The sequence below is a fragment of the Desmodus rotundus genome, chromosome 9, assembly GCF_022682495.2.
Source record: "Desmodus rotundus isolate HL8 chromosome 9, HLdesRot8A.1, whole genome shotgun sequence".
In the NCBI taxonomy this organism is placed as follows: domain Eukaryota; kingdom Metazoa; phylum Chordata; class Mammalia; order Chiroptera; family Phyllostomidae; genus Desmodus; species Desmodus rotundus.
The window spans coordinates 56,719,813-56,735,036 of NC_071395.1; the positions used below are offsets into that span (position 1 = coordinate 56,719,813).

Sequence of the window (15,224 nt, forward strand, 5' to 3'; positions counted from 1 at the left end):
TGCCCCACCCCCCTACCCAATGCAGCAAATGGAAAGAAAGCTGAGGCTGACAGAGAGCAAGAGGTCAGGCAGAACTCAGTTCAAAGGTGCATGCTCCCTATGCTGTGTGGCTTTGGGCAGCTTGCTTCACCACTCTGGACTTGTGTCTTCATATGTGAAATGGGCATTTGAAGGGCACTTGCTTCACAGACAGGGTTGACCATATTCATCTCTGCCAGACTGTCCACACAGTGCCTGGTAGTAAGTTCTCCCTACCCCAGGTTGGTTGGTGGGCATCACTGACTCACACTAGCCTAGGGGAGCTGGGAGAGCCAGATGGTGGGGAAGGGACGCCAGGTGCTGAGCACCTACTCTGGGCAAGTGAGGACACTGAGGCACAGAGCTGGGAAGGTACCTGGCAGGGGTGGGGTAGGAGGGAGATAAGCAGCAGGACCAGAGACAAGGCAGTGCCAGTCCAGGTAGAGTGGGATCCAACACCCACTTGGTAGGGGAAGTTGAAGCTTCATAGGCACTCCCAGAAACAGAGACACACCCTGAGTCAGACAGACTCACAGACACACAGAAATATACAGACAGGAACATAAGGACACCCCAGAGTTAGACATCTCCATAGACAGACACACGTGCACCTAGATACACACCCAGGCAGACTCACAAAGACACACAAAGAAACACAGAGAAACACACAGAGACCTAGATGAACAGAGAGACACACAGACATACAGACACAGACACTCAGCAAGCCCTCTTTCTGAGCCTTTCTCAGACAAACCCTATTTCTTGTCTGGCCTATCTCATCCTCTCTGCCCCTAGTGGATATTTATGAAGCACCCACCTGTGCAGTAGGCCCTGTTTAGGTGTTAGGGTCACAGAGAGATCAAAGCAGATCCCCCTGCCTTGGTGGGGGGTGGACACTCTCCAGGGGGGACTGCCCATGCACAGGCTCAATACTGAACAAGAGGGAGGAGGACTGGGGGATTGGCATGGGGATGGCAGGATGGAGGAGCAGGGAGGCCTTTGACTGAAGACCCAAGGAAGTGAGTGCGGGGAGCTGCGTGGACGTGAGGGGACTGTATGGACATGCAGGAAGAGCATTCCAGGCAGAGGGCACAGCCAGTACAGAGGCCTTTCCACTCCTCATTTCCCCCTCCAGTCACCTCCTCCAGTCCCTACTCAGGCTATTTGGAGGGGAAAGGGTGGGACAGGAATGTGGGGAGAATGGTCCTTCCAGGTATCAGCCCCCCAGCTAGCCTGGTTATCTTCCATTCCACTGATAGGGACACCACAAGGCTCAGAGAGGCTGTATAACACACCTGAGGTCACACAGCACAAATGGGGACCCAGGTCTCTCTGAATTGGGGGTCTCTGTCTTCAGGGAGAGGAGCTCCCCCATGGAAGGCAGGAATTTTTTTTCAATTATGGATGACATTCCATATCATATTAATTTCAGATGTACCCCACAGTGGTTAGACATTTATATAACTTACAAAGTGGTCCCCCAATAAGTCTAGTACCCACCTGGCACCATAAAGAGTTATTACAATATTATTGACATTACATTCCTATGACTAATTTGTAACTACCAATTTGTACTCCTTTTTTAAAAAATATATTTTATTGATTATGCTATTATAGTTGTCCCATTTTTTTCTCCCTTTCATTCCCCTCTGTCCTGTACCCCCACTCCCATTTCCCTATCTTAGTTCATGTCCATGGGTCATACATATAAGTTCTTTGGCTTCTCTACTTCCTCTACTATTTTTAACCCCCCCCCCCCCCCCGTCTATTTTGTATCTACAATTTATACTTCTTATTGCCTGTAACTTTTCCCTCATTCTTCCCCCTCCTCCTCTCTGGCGATAACCCTCCATGTGATCTCCATTTCTGTGATTCTGTTCCTATTCTAGTTGTTTGCTTAGGTTTTTTTTTTTTTAATTTTATTTATTTTTAGAGAGAGGGAAAGGGAGAAAGAGAGAGAGAGAAACATTACTATGTGATTGCCCCTCCTGCACCCCCTACTGGGGACCTGGCCCCCAGCCCAGGCATCTGCCCTGACCAGGAATCAAACCATCGACCCTTTGCTTCGAAGTCTGGCACTCAGTCCACTGAACCACACCAGACAGGGCTGCTTAGTTGTTTTTGTTGTTGTTGTCGTTGTTGTTTTAGGTTCAGTTGTTGATGTGAGTTTGTTGTCATTTTACTGTTCACATTTTTGATCATCTTCTTCTTCTTAGATAAGTCCCTTTAACATTTCATATAATAAGGGCTTGGTGATGGTGAACTCCTTTAATTTGACCTTATCTGGGAAGCATTTTATCTGCCCTTCCATTCTAAATGATAGCTTTGCTGGATAGAGTAATCTTGGGCATAGGTCCTTGCCTTTCATGACTTGGAATACTTCTTTCCAGTCCCTTCTTGCCTGCAAGGTTTCTTCTGAGAAATCAACTGACAGTCTAATGGGCACTCCTTTGTAAGTAATTCTCTGCTTTTCTCTTGTTGCTTTTAAGATTCTCTCCTTATCCTTAATCTTGGCTAATTTAATTATGATGTGTCTTGGTGTCTTCCTCCTTGGGTCCAGTTTCTTTGGGATTCTCTGAGCTTCCTGGAGTTGCATGTCTATTTCCTTTTCCAGGTTGGAGAAGTTTTCCTTCATTAGTTTTCAAATAAGTTATCAACTTCTTGCTCTTTTATCTCCTTCTGGCACCCTTATGATTTGGATGCTGGGACATTTAAAGTTGTCCCAGAGGTTCCTAAGCCTTTCCTCATTTTTTTAAATTCTTGTTTCTTCATTCTTTTCTGGTTGGATGTTTATTTCTTCCTTCTGCTCCAAACCATTGATTTGAGTCCCAGTTTCCTTCCCTTCACTATTGGTTTCTTGTATATTTTCCTTTATTTCACTTTGCATAGCCTTCACTTTTTCCTCTATTTTGCCACCATACTCAACCATTTCTGTGAGCATCCTGACTGCCATTGTTTTGAACTCTGCATCTGATAGGTTGGCTATCTCTTCATCACTTTGTTCTATTCCTGGAGTTTTGATCTGTTCTTTCATTTGGTCCATATTTCTTTGTCTTGGAGCTCTTGCTACTCTGTAAGGGGCAGAGCCTTATGTATTCACCAGGGCAGGGCATCCCACTTTGATTCGATGTGGCACTGTATGTGGGGCAGGGGTCAGAGAGGAAACAGTGCTGCTTGCTGGGCTCTCGGCAGGCTTTCAGTCACTTCTCCCACTACTCACAAGCAAATTGGGCCCTTCTGGTGCTGATTCCCAGGTGGGTGAGTTTGTGTATGTTCTAGGACCCTGTGGGTATCTCTAACAAACTCTCCCAATTTGTACTCCTTAATTCCTTCACCTTTTTCAGCCAGCCCTCCAGCCCCCTATCCATCTGGTAACCATCAAAATGTTCTCTGTATTTAGAGTTTGTTTCTGTTTTGTTTTTTCCTTTATTTTGTTCTTTAGATTCTGAAAGCAGGAATTTTGATTGGCAAAGATGGGCCAGACAGGACAGTCAGGCCCTGGGACAGCAGACAGCTTCCTGGCATGAGGCACTAGAACGAGAGTCACTTAACAGAATGCTGCAGGGCCCAGAGAGGCAGTGACAGACAGGCAGCCATCCAGGACTGACTTCAGTCCCCAACCCTTGGGAACAGGGAGACCCTGGAGACCACCAGAAGGGGTCAGGTCTTCAGTGGTGGTAATTTGGAAATTGAGTCAACATGGGAGTAGGGGGGGGTCTGACACTGCGAGAAGGACTCCTAATGGGGCACTCAGAGTCTGTGTGAGTCTCCTGTAGCTAGAGTAACAAATCATCACAAAGGTTGTAGCTTAACTAACACACAATTATTATCTGATGGTTCTGGAGATCAGAGGTCCAACATGGGTCTCACTGAGCTAGAATCAAGGTGTCTGAAGAGCTATGGTCCTTCTGGAAGCACTGGGGAGAATATTTCTGTGCTTCTTCCTGCTTCTAGAGGCTGCCTGCAGGCCTTGGCTCGCAGTCCCGTCTTCTACCTTCAGAGTCAGCAGTGTAGCATCTTCAGTCTCTGACCCTCCCACCTCCCTGTGATGACACTGGGCCCACCTGGGTAATCCAGGAACATCTTCCCCTCTCCAGATCCTTAACTTAATCAGACCTGCAAAGTTCCTTTTGCCATGTAAGGCCACATAGTCACAGGTCCCAGGGGTTAGGACATGTGGGCACTACTGCATAGCTATTATTCCACCTATCACAGAGCTCAGGGCCAGGATCCAGCTTTCACGCCTGGCTGTATTGGCCCCAGGGTCTGAAAAAGGCCAGTGTGGCAAGGACCAGCAGACTGGCTAGAGCAGAGCAGTAGGGACAAGGAGATCCTTGGGGAGGCACCTGGATCCAGGCCCATCAGCCTCTTCCATCCTACCTCCTTGTCGCTTAAGTCCTGGAGAGGAGGGGAGGAGGCAAGGAGCTCCTTCTCTCTCCCTCAGGTCTGAGTTCTGGGCTTTCCTAGGGCCCTCCCCCAGATGCCCCACACTGAACTGGCTAGCTTAGAAACAGCTCCCACTCCCCATCCCCATTCACCAATCCATGGCCTCCCGTGATTCCCCTGACCCTGGCCATTTTACTTCTGGAAATCCCCCTGGAGTCCCTTCTTTCACTTGTATCTATAACCCTCACCCCTATCAGGCCCCAGCTGCTCCCCCTAACCACTCATTTTCAATCTGACTATGTCTCATTTTACATCTGGTTGTACCTCTCCAGAAAAAGCTTTTGAGGGCTTTTAGTCACTGACCTCACCCTATTGTCCTCTCCTCATCACCTCCAGACCCTAACTGTGCTTAATCCCTACCCATTCATCTCTCTCAAGTCACCCCCTCCCCCAGGAGCATGCTTATGGATGGGGCTGGGAAGGACCAGGAGGACATGCAGAAGCCAAGCAGCAGTCCAACTGTAGACAGTCCAGCCTGTACCCCTTCCCTCAGGCTGACCCCTTCCTGCAGTTTCCCCACTTTGCCCATGCAGTACCTCCCACCTGAAATGTCTCTCTGGCCCTGGGCCACCCCATCCTTTTTGGAGGGCCTCTTCCTCCATTTCACCAAGGATCTGCCACCTGTCTCTATTCCATGAGGAGTCTCCCTGTTACTATTCATACAAATGGCTGCCCTGTTCTGAGTGGCCCCAGGTACAAGGCATGTGCTACAGAACAGTTCCTAGTGACAACAACTGAAACCAGTTACTTTGTTTTCCTTTTCTGATGTGCAAAAGAACTCTTGGAAGAGGGGTAGAGAATGAGTGCACGTGGAGGGTGGGCAGAGGTGGAGATGGGGGGCTCTTTGGAAGGGACTGAGGGATTTGAAGAGAAAAAATAATGGGGTGGGGTGGGAAGTAAGCAGCAAATGCAAGGCCAGAAGTGTAGTTGGAGGGACAGGTTCTTCCACACTTGCGACCAAGGACTCTGTCCTCTCTACCTTCCTGTGTGTGGAAATCAAATGTCAGTGATGTGAAGCAACTTGCCTAGGGGCCCCAAAGTCCAGAAAACCAGGACTTACCCCACCTTCCTGGGATCTGCTTCAGGGAGAGGCTTATTGTTCAAAGATGACGCCAGATCACACGGGTTAGCCAGCACTCTGGAAACCCCACCCCTTCAACTGATGACAGCTGAACCTTGAGTCCCTGGTGTGCCTCATGTGCACAGAAGACCTCTGCCTGATCCGGGATTGTCCTCCATTCACCATTCACCTATGATTTGGGACCCTGTGCACTACTCATCCGGGTCACTTTCTGTTACAGCCACTATGAGAGAGCCCAGCACCTTCCCCTGTTTGCCTCTCCTATGTGGGCACCGCAGCAGAACCTGGGGCTGCGCCATATTCCAAGCTGCCTGACGCCTGCATCCCACCAAACTGCAGACTTTTTTTTTTCAATCTTAAATTTATTGAGACTTGTTTTGTGTCTTAACATGTGGTCTATCCTAGAAAATGTTCCATGTGCACTTGAAAAGAATATATATTCTGCTGTATTGGGGTGAAACGCTCTGAAGATGTCAACTAAATCCATCTGATCTAGTGTGTCATTGAAGGCTGCTGTTTCCTTGTTGACTTTCTGTCAATGGGGTGGTAAAATCCCCTACTATGACTCCAAACTGCACGCCTCCCTGCTGCTTTCCATGCCTCCCAGCCTCCAGAATGGTCTCCAAGGCCCCCAAAGTTGGGATCAGCCTCTGCGCGCCCCTGGCCCCATGAACCACGAACTGGACCGGTATGGCCTGTGAACTGGGACAGGTCCCTAGACCCGGGGTGCAGGAGGTGGCCTTGGAGGTCAGAAGTGGTGTCCCGGCCTCCTCTGCAACCCCCGGCCTACAGAGAAACAGGGCTTCCCAGTAGTGTTGGCAGATGCGCGGGTCTGAACCAGGCCAGAAGAAGGCACTCCGGAGGGAGCGAGGGGTGGGGAACATGTGGAGAGCGCAGGTGAGGTGGGGACCTGATTGAATGCACAATGTACAGTGGCTATGTTCACAGCCAGAGGTTCAGGCAAGATATCTGCGGCTGGATTGCGGGCCGAGCGCGCCTTGGGGCGGGGCCCGGGGCCCCGGGGCGGGTCGGGGCTGAGGTGGGGCCGGGAGCGGGGACTGAATGCGGCCTGTTGCGGGGAGGGAGCCGAGCGCCACCAGACCCGGCTAATCCCAGGACCCTGCCTCCAGCCGCTGCCCCCAGCCCCGCCCTTCCAGGCCCCGCCCCCGCCCCCGCCCCAGCCTGAGCGGAGCTGGGTACTGATTGTGACTACCCGGCGCTCGCTGCGTGTGGTTCTTTTATTGGCGCCCATACCCCCACCTCCGTCGACCTCCGGTGCACTCGGTCACCCGCTCCCCTCAGGTAAGCCAGTCTCCCCGCGCCCAGAACACCGCCGCCGAAACGCCACCCTTGCGGCCAGCTCCCGCCTCTCCTCCGCAGCCATGGCGGCCCCAGCCGGGCCTCCACACGCAGCTGCTCCGTCCCCCATCTCCACGCCCAGGACGTCATCTCTGGCCTTTCCCTCTGGTCCAGGCCCGGGCTGCCTCCTCGAGAGATCCCCGCTCCCCGGAGAGCCCCGGCGCCGTGCGGGAGGCACTGGGGGCATGCCTGGCATTGTGACCCTGGGGAATCCGGCCGTGTGCACGAGGGGAGCGCCACGGGAGTGTCGGCCCGTCACCAGCAAATCCGTACGGAGCGCCTACTGCTGGGTGCCACCGACGTGCCAGACCTGGGGATGCAGCCGGGGCCCCGAACGCAGAGCCCGCAGTAGCGCAGCCTTGACGGCTAGGAACCGCGTAAGCAGAAACAGATCATTCCAGCCCTTACTAAGTGCAGGGAAGACGACGCATCAGGGCAGTGGGGTAAGTTAGGTCAGGGAAGGCTTCTTGGAGAAAATATCATCCGGGTCTGAGTGGCCAGACAGCGAGGGCTTTTTAGGCCCAGAAAACAGCAAGATTCCGAGGCAGGGCCCACAGCCTGGTGGGTTTGCTGAGCAGAAAAGAGGCCAGCGTGGCTGAAGCGAGGGGGGATTGAAGGTGTCGGGAGAGGTTGGCCCGGGCCTCGAAGATGGATGGCTAGGAGTGTGTGGTTTCCGTTCTCAAGCCTGTGGGAACCACAGGAGGCTTAGAACAAAGTGTGAGAGGGAGTCCCATTGGATCTTAAGAGTATCCAGCAGCTGCTATGGGAAGAAGAGATGGGAAAAGGCTGCTGCTTTGGACTCTACTCCCGGGGACGGTGGACACTAGGTGGACTGAGTGTTCACTTTAGTAGAACATCATCTGTGTCTCCTGCTTGCAGCAGTGGGGCATGAAGGAAAGTATCCAGAGGAGATTGCTGGCATGGGCAGCTGGGAGTGTGGAGGGGCCTTTTATGGCCAGGATGGGGAAACTGAGGGAGAAACATGTCTAGGGTGTGGAGCTTGTGGCTGAGTCTGACTTGCAAAATCTGTGAAATGCCACCTGATGGGCAAGCCCAGGCAAGGCCCCAGCTGGAGCCCCCGCTGGCCCCACTGAGGCAGGCTGGATCTGTTGCGTGGGGCCGTTGCAGAATTAGAAATTCTGGAGCACGGGCTGTGGCATCCCCAGCCTCAACTCAAGAGCAGCTGCTGTGAATAAACTGGGAAGTGCCTGGACCCTCACTCACACACCTAGGCCCCACAGGCCTAGCCAGGCTGTAGGGAGGAAGCTATCGGACCTCCTTTGCCTGCCCTCCAAGCTCACCTGCTCCCAGCAAAGATGTCTGGAGGGAAGAGGCAGTGGAAATAAGCTGGGAGCCTTAGTCCTGCAACTGGCCTTTTGGGCCCAGGGAAAGTTTTCTGAGCCTAAGTTTTCTCATCTGTAAAATGGGTGAGCAATTCCTATCACTGGGAGTGTTGATGGGGTCAGAGGAAGCCTTGGCTAGGAAAGGGCCATCCCAGTAGCAGCCTCATGGCTGGCGGGGAGGGGAGGCCTCCAGTGCCAGTGGGGGTTCACAGCCCCATGAGCCTCCATTTCTTGTTCTGAGAAATGGATGTGAGGGTGCATAACTGCACCCTCCTCCAGAAGACCCAGGGCCATCTGTAGATTGGCTGAGTCAGGCTCGCAAAGTGTTTCTGGTTAGCCCAGAGCCTGGCATGGAGTGAACACTGGCACAGGAGCCACTGGGATGACTGTAGTTGGTGGGGGCCAGGCCTGGGTTCACTCCTCTCACCTCCTACTACCCCTAGGACACCCACAGGAAAGCAGATGTGGGAGGGGAAGGCACAGTCCTTTCTTATCTGGGCACTGCAGGCTGCCCACTTTCCGGCTATGGTTGTGGCTGTGGCTGTCTGGATGTTGCAGCTGACCAGGTCCTGCCAGTTTGAGTTGTTCACTGCCCTGAGGTTAGTGACTTCACCTCCTCCTCCTGTGCTTCAGTTTCTTCCCTGCAAAATGGGAATAATAGCAATCATCACCTCAAAGGTGGGCACAGTGCCCAGCTAGTAATAAGCATCCGGTAAAATGGAGGATGCTTGCGGGAGGGAGCCAGAGGAGTGACCTGATTCAGCCTGGGGAGGGGTCAGGAGAGGCTTCTTGGAGGAGGTGGCTGTTGGACTCATTAGTAAGGATGATTAAGAGATAATAGGCAGGGGGGTGGGGGTGGGAAGAAGAAGAGTTAATGGGCAGAGAGACCAGTGAGCTAGGATGTAGAGGGAAGAAACTGCCCTCCACATGGATTTGGGCACATGGAGTGTACCGGCAGGAACCAGCATAGAGGCAGGTGCACTACCGTGGTCCAGATCAGGGTGGGGCTGGAGCAGGGGAAGGCATGGCTGTGTGAGAAGTGGGTGGGTCCTGGGTAGACTTCCAGTTGAATGGGATGCAGAAACTGCTGATTGGGGAGCGTGTTCACTTACAAGTCAGCAACCTGTTTCCAGCATCTGGAAATAGTGGCACCACTGGAGGCCCAGGTGGTGGTGAGGTGAGGCTAGGTGCTGGGCAAGCTTTAGAGAAGCAAGCCTGGAGCTTGGGAGACATACTCACCTTGGGTGTGAGGATGGGGTTTGGAGAGAGGGTGGAAGGAAACCAAGAGTGAGTGACATGCCAGATGCTAGGGGAGCAAGGGCTTCAAAAAGGAGGAATACGTCAGCCAAGTAACTCAACCCCCTGCTTCTGATCCCTCCCTTTGGCTGCCCTTTCTGCCCCCATCTGCCCCCCAAGTCTTTCAGAATGGACTTTTCACGGCCACCCTTGAATCTGCACCTCAAACCCAACCTGGCTCTGACCTCAGTTGAAGGCAAATAGGAGGCCTTTCTCCTCCCTCAATCTTGACTTTGTACCTTTCTTAATAGTGTACCCTCACACCAGTTCCCCACAATGAACCAGCAGGAGTCTGGCTTTCCTCCCACCCCGTCCTGGGCTTTCAAAACTGTATTTTGCCCAGAGGTCCCACAACTGTGTATGGAGGAGGGGTCAGGCCCCTGCCAACCATGCCCTCAGGACCCCCTCTGCCTGGCTCTGTCTCCCTTCCGTCCCTGCCTGTCATTCATTCATTCAGCATATTCTTAGGAAGTGCCTGCTCTGGGAGACAGTGAGGACTAGCAATGAACAAGATAAAATCCACCCCTTCCCCTGGAGCTGATGTTCTGGGAGCAGGGAGCAGGAAGATGATGAGGTGATGAGACCCAAAGAATGAAAAGGACCCGGCCAGACTGGGGGGTGGGCGGGCATCTGGAGGAAGAACATTCAGGCAGAGGATCTGCTCCTGAGGCAGGGCTGGGCCTGGCATGTTGGAGGTAGAGTAAGGGGGCTGGTGTAGCTAGAGCAGAGTGAACAAGGGGGAGAGTAGAAGGAAGGGCAGATGAAGAGACCATGGCTCTCAGGGCCCCTAGCGCAACAGCAGCGGACCCTGGGAGGGTCCTTGCCTCAGGACTGCTTTGTGGTTTGTGGGGGAGGGGAGATTGCTTTGGTACTTTGTCCCCTGTGTGCATTGGTCATTCTGCCTTGAAGTTCTGGAACCCTGAAGGCAAACCAGGCTGGCAGGAGAAGGGAAGACCACCCTTTTCCCCCTGTACTGGGTGGGTGCTCAGCTGACCTGGGAGACCTCCTGGAGGGACTGGAGGGAGTGGAGGAGAGTAGCCAGGGAGAGCACAGTGATGGGGATATGGGGGTGGGGAGCACAGTGGCACTCCAGGCAGGTTGGCCAGGGCACAGAGCTGGGTGTTGTGGCTGGATGCTCTCAGCAAAGTGATAGGAGCCCTAAGGAACACAGGGGCCTGGCTGGGCCTTCAGGACAGGCAGCAAAAACCTAGGCAGGCGTGTTTTGAGGATGGCCCTGCCACCAGCCGACTGTCACTCCCTTTCCAGGTTGAGGAGAAAAGTATTGGACCCCCTCCACATACCCTGTGAGGACAAGGGTCTGGTCACCCTCCACACCCCCACCACTGGCCCAGGTACACCCCAAACCCCTCTGGCTTCAGAGACTTCGGACACTTGGACCCTGGAACCTTAATCAGAGGTGCTGCTGAGCTAGGAACACCCTGTCCTCCCACCCATCACCCTCCAAAATGGGATTGGGTGCACCTATGGGCAACCCCCTTAGGCCCTGGCTCAGCTATGGCCATGATCCTGGTAGGCACCATGGGACCACAGTTGAAGCAAGGGAGTCAGACTAAACTATTTGGAGATGGTAGGAGACAAGGACCTTGAGTGACAGGAGAGAGCAGGCAGCACAGACTCTGGGCATGTCTGCCTCTGGGTCTCATTTCTCCATCTGAGATATTGGTTAGATGTTGGCTGTCACCACCCTGCCCCACCTCTTCCCACTCCCCTGTTTGTTCCAGCCCCAGAGGCCTCGTTTCTGTGCCTCAAACCCCCACACATGGCCCTGCCTCAGGGCCTTTGCACAGGCTGTTCTCTCTGCCTAGAGTGCTCTATCCCCATGGCTTCCCCCCGGCCTCTTTTGCTCAAATATCACCTTGTCAGAGAGGCCTTCCTCTAAAATTGCAGCCTTCATTCCTTGACTCCTGATCTCTTTTCCTTCCTTGTTTTTCTCAACGACCTGACATCATGAAACAAATTAATAAAATACATGGTATTTGCCACCTCCCACTGCCACCCTCATGGAGTTAAGGTTCTGGATAGGGTGGGAATCCTGTGCTAGTGTGTGCCCTGCTAGGATCCCAGTGTGTAGCCCAGCGCCTGGCACACAGTAAGCACCCAATAAATGTTTGTGAAAGGATGACATTCGTCCCAGGTACTTCTGGCTACAGCCTGAGAGGCTTGGCTTGGAAGGGGAGAGAAAGTGTTGGGGAGGGAACAGAGAGTATCAGGCTCTGGAGAAAAGTGAGTTTAGGTTCAAATCCCAGCTCTCCACTTCCTACTCCGTGCCTCAGTTTCCCCAGCTGCAAAATATGCACGGCAGAAATACCTGGCACTAGCTGCTGTAGCTTCCTGGGGGCTTAGCTGGAGACTAGAAGGAGTTGGGGGCAAGTCAGACCCTGAAACAGGACACTTAGCACATCCCCACATATTCTTAGAATTTTCAAGAAATGCATTGAGCCCTGGCCAGTGTGGCTCAATTGGTTGGGCATCATCTTGCAAAGTGAAAGGTCGCCCTGTTCTTGGTTAGAGCACATGTCTGGATTGTTGCAGGTTGCGTACCCCATCGGGGCGCATGTGAAAGGCAACATATCAGTGCTTCTCTCTCACATTGGTGTTTCTCTCCCTCTCTTCCTCCCTTCCCTTCTCTCTAAAAATAAATGAATAAATACAACCTTTAACAAATTTTTTTAATAAAAAAGAAATGCATTGCGTAAGGGGAGTTACTTTACTTTAGGTGGTCGGAGCCTCCATGTATTTTTTGAATCCTTTGGTTTTGGATGTAAAGAAAACTTTTTTCATAGAGAGTTTGCCAAGGCAAATGCCATGACCCTTTAGGCTGTGGGATTGCAGAAGCATTTTCCAAAGAGCCAATTTCTTTTTTGTTTGTTTGTTTAATTTATTGATTTTTTTTAGAGGGAGAGAGAGAGAGACATTGATCTGTTGTTCCACACATTTATGCACTCATTGATCGATTTTCATATGTGCCCTGACCAGGGATTGAACCTGCAACCTAGGTGTATCAGGGCTATGATGCTCTAACCTGGCAAGCCACTTGGCCAGGGCCCAAATGGCTAATTTGTAACAATAAGTCCAGTTTCCCCTCCAAGTGCCAAGTGCCATGTTTTCTCAGGTATTAAGAGCCTCTGGACAGCAGGTTATAAGGCAGTTCTTAGAGAAGGTGCCTGGCTCTCCACGCATGTGCTTCCATAATGCAGTTCTTCTGTCGCCAAAGCAGCGATTCAGGATTTTGAAACCGTCGCCTTTTTCATACCACAAAATTCACATGACTCCGCAGAAATATTGAGATTGGTGGGACAGAATGTGTTTATTCGATCTAAGAGCCTGTTGAAATAATACAGGGAGCAAGACCTCTGCCTTGCAGCCTGAGTTGTTCCTAGATTCGAGGCTGGCTCTGAGGGTTAAGGGTTTCCAGAACATTCTCCAGGGCACAGCAAGCGTATTGATGCAGTGAAGCAGATGCTTGCCATGATTTCTACACTGAGACAGGGGTGAGCAAGGGCTGGAACTGTTCACCTGTTTCAGCCTTGGACCTTATTCATCCAGGACCCGAGTGAGCAGAGCCAACTGAAATTTTAGAAGTAGGTGAAGTCCAAAAAGTAGAGGAGTCACTTGGCCAAGAATGAATGTAGTGTTTTCACTGTGTTTTATGGACACTGTCTGCACAGGACGCTGAAGCTGGCTTTCTCTTTTGGGGGATGGAGGGCAGCCTAAAAATAAATGTACTTAAGGAAGAAAAGTGAGCCTTTTGAAGGAGACTGGCGGGTGTGTCATCGTGCAGGTGGGACAGGGATGGGGAGGCTCAAGGCTGGAGCTCAGTTGTTTCCGGAGGCCTGGGTGTCCATGGCCAGAATCAGGGTCTCAGCATAGCCTTTCTTTCAGCCATCTTTTGGTGGCGAGCTTCTGGGCACCTGTCCCATGCCAGGTGCTGGGAACATGGAGGGGTCAGGCCCCATCACCAGGCTACTGGGGAGGAGACAAATGTTGCCCCAAAAATTTCTGAGAAAAGGGTAGGGTAGGAGAATCCAAGGGAAGGATCCTGACCTAGTGTATGGACACATGGCAGTCTTCCTGGAGAAACTGTCTGGAGAACAGTGTTGAAGAACCAGAGGGGTCTGGCAGGCAGAAAGGGAGGGCATGGCTGGTGGGGGAGAATACGGGGACAGAGGTATGTTCAAAGGCCTGAGGGTATGCCTGGGTGCATGATGGCGAGGTGGGGGGAAGCACTTGTAGGCTTTCAAGCTGAGGGTCTGGTGTGCATGGATGCTGACGGAGGAAGTGGCCAAGGCAAAATCCACAGGCAGGGGGACCAGGGCAGAGGCCACAATAATTGAGATGGAGAGATGAGGCCACAGTGGAGGGAATCAGCAGAGAAGGGGCTCCTTCAACAGTGACTGGGGAGATGGGTGTCATTGCAGGACTTGATGAGTAGCTAGGTGTCCGGGGGTGTGGAGGGGCCTGGGATGACTCCCAGGTTCCCGTCCCCAGACACAGGATGGACAGTAGGGTCTTGGCCAAGAAGCCTCGGGAGAACAAAAGCGTTTCCTGTGGGTGGAGGACAACTTGAATGTGAACGGCAAAAGTACCCACATGGCTTTTTTTTTTTTTCAAATTTCATTTCATTTTTTGGTTATTTTTTATTTCTTTATTTTTAATATATTTATTGATTATGCTATTACAGTTGCCCCATTCCCCCCCCCCCACTCCACTCCACTCCATCCTGCCCACACCCTCCCTCCCACATTCCTCCCCTATAGTTCATGTCCATGGGTCATACTTATAAGTTCTTTGGCTTCTACATTTCCTACACTATTCTTACCCTCCCCCTGTCTATTTTCCACCTATCATTTATGCTACTTATTCTCTGTACCTTTCCCCCCTCTCTGCCTCCCACTCCCCTGTTGATAACCCTCCATGTGAGCTCCATTTCTGTGGTTCTGTTCCTGTTCTAGTTGTTTGCTTTTGTTTTTGTTTTAGGTGTGGTTGTTAATAACTGTGAGTTTGCTGTCATTCTTACTGTTCATATTTTTTATCTTCTTTTTCTTAGATAAGTCCCTTTAACATTTCATATAATAATGGCTTCGTGATGATGAACTCCTTTAACTTGACCTTATCTGAGAAGCACTTTATCTTCCCTTCCATTCTAAATGATAGCTTTGCTGGATAGAGCAATCTTGGATGTAGGTCCTTGCCTTTCATGACTTGGAATACTTCTTGCCAGCCCCTTCTTGCCTGTAAGGTCTTTTTTGAGAAATCAGCTGACAGTCTTATGGGAACTCCTTTGTAGGTAACTGTGTCCTTTTCTCTTGCTGCTTGTAAGATTCTCTCCTTATTTTTAATCTTGGGTAATGTAATTATGGTGTGCCTTGGTGTGTTCCTCCTTGGGTCCCACTTCTTTGGGACTCTCTGAGCTTCCTGGACTTCCTGGAAGTCTATTTCCTTGGCCAGATTAGGGAAGTTCTCCTTCATTATTTGTTCAAATAAGTTTTCAATTTTTTGTTCTTCCTCTTCTTCTGGCACCCCTATAATTAGGATGTTGGATCGTTTAAAGATGTCCTGGAGGTTCCAAAGCCTCTCCTCATTTTTCCAAATTCTTGTTTCTTCATTCTTTTCTGGTGGGATGTTTCTTTCTTCCTTCTGGTCCACACCATTGATTTGAG

The 15,224-nt window shown here is 51.5% G+C and overlaps 1 protein-coding gene across 3 annotated transcripts in view; it reads left to right on the forward strand.

Annotated features, from left to right (window-relative positions):
* Positions 1–6,678: 6,678 nt before the first annotated feature.
* Positions 6,679–15,224, forward strand: part of CERS4 (ceramide synthase 4) — a 28,703-nt gene continuing 20,157 nt past the window's right edge. The window contains exons 1-2 of one of the 3 annotated variants that reach the window (XM_053911342.2): positions 6,679–6,847; positions 7,019–7,347. The gene's annotated coding sequence lies outside the window, so the exon portion shown is untranslated. The remainder of the gene's footprint in view (positions 6,848–7,018; positions 7,348–15,224) is intronic. The other 2 variants (XM_053911344.2, XM_053911343.2) reach the window with 2 other exon arrangements.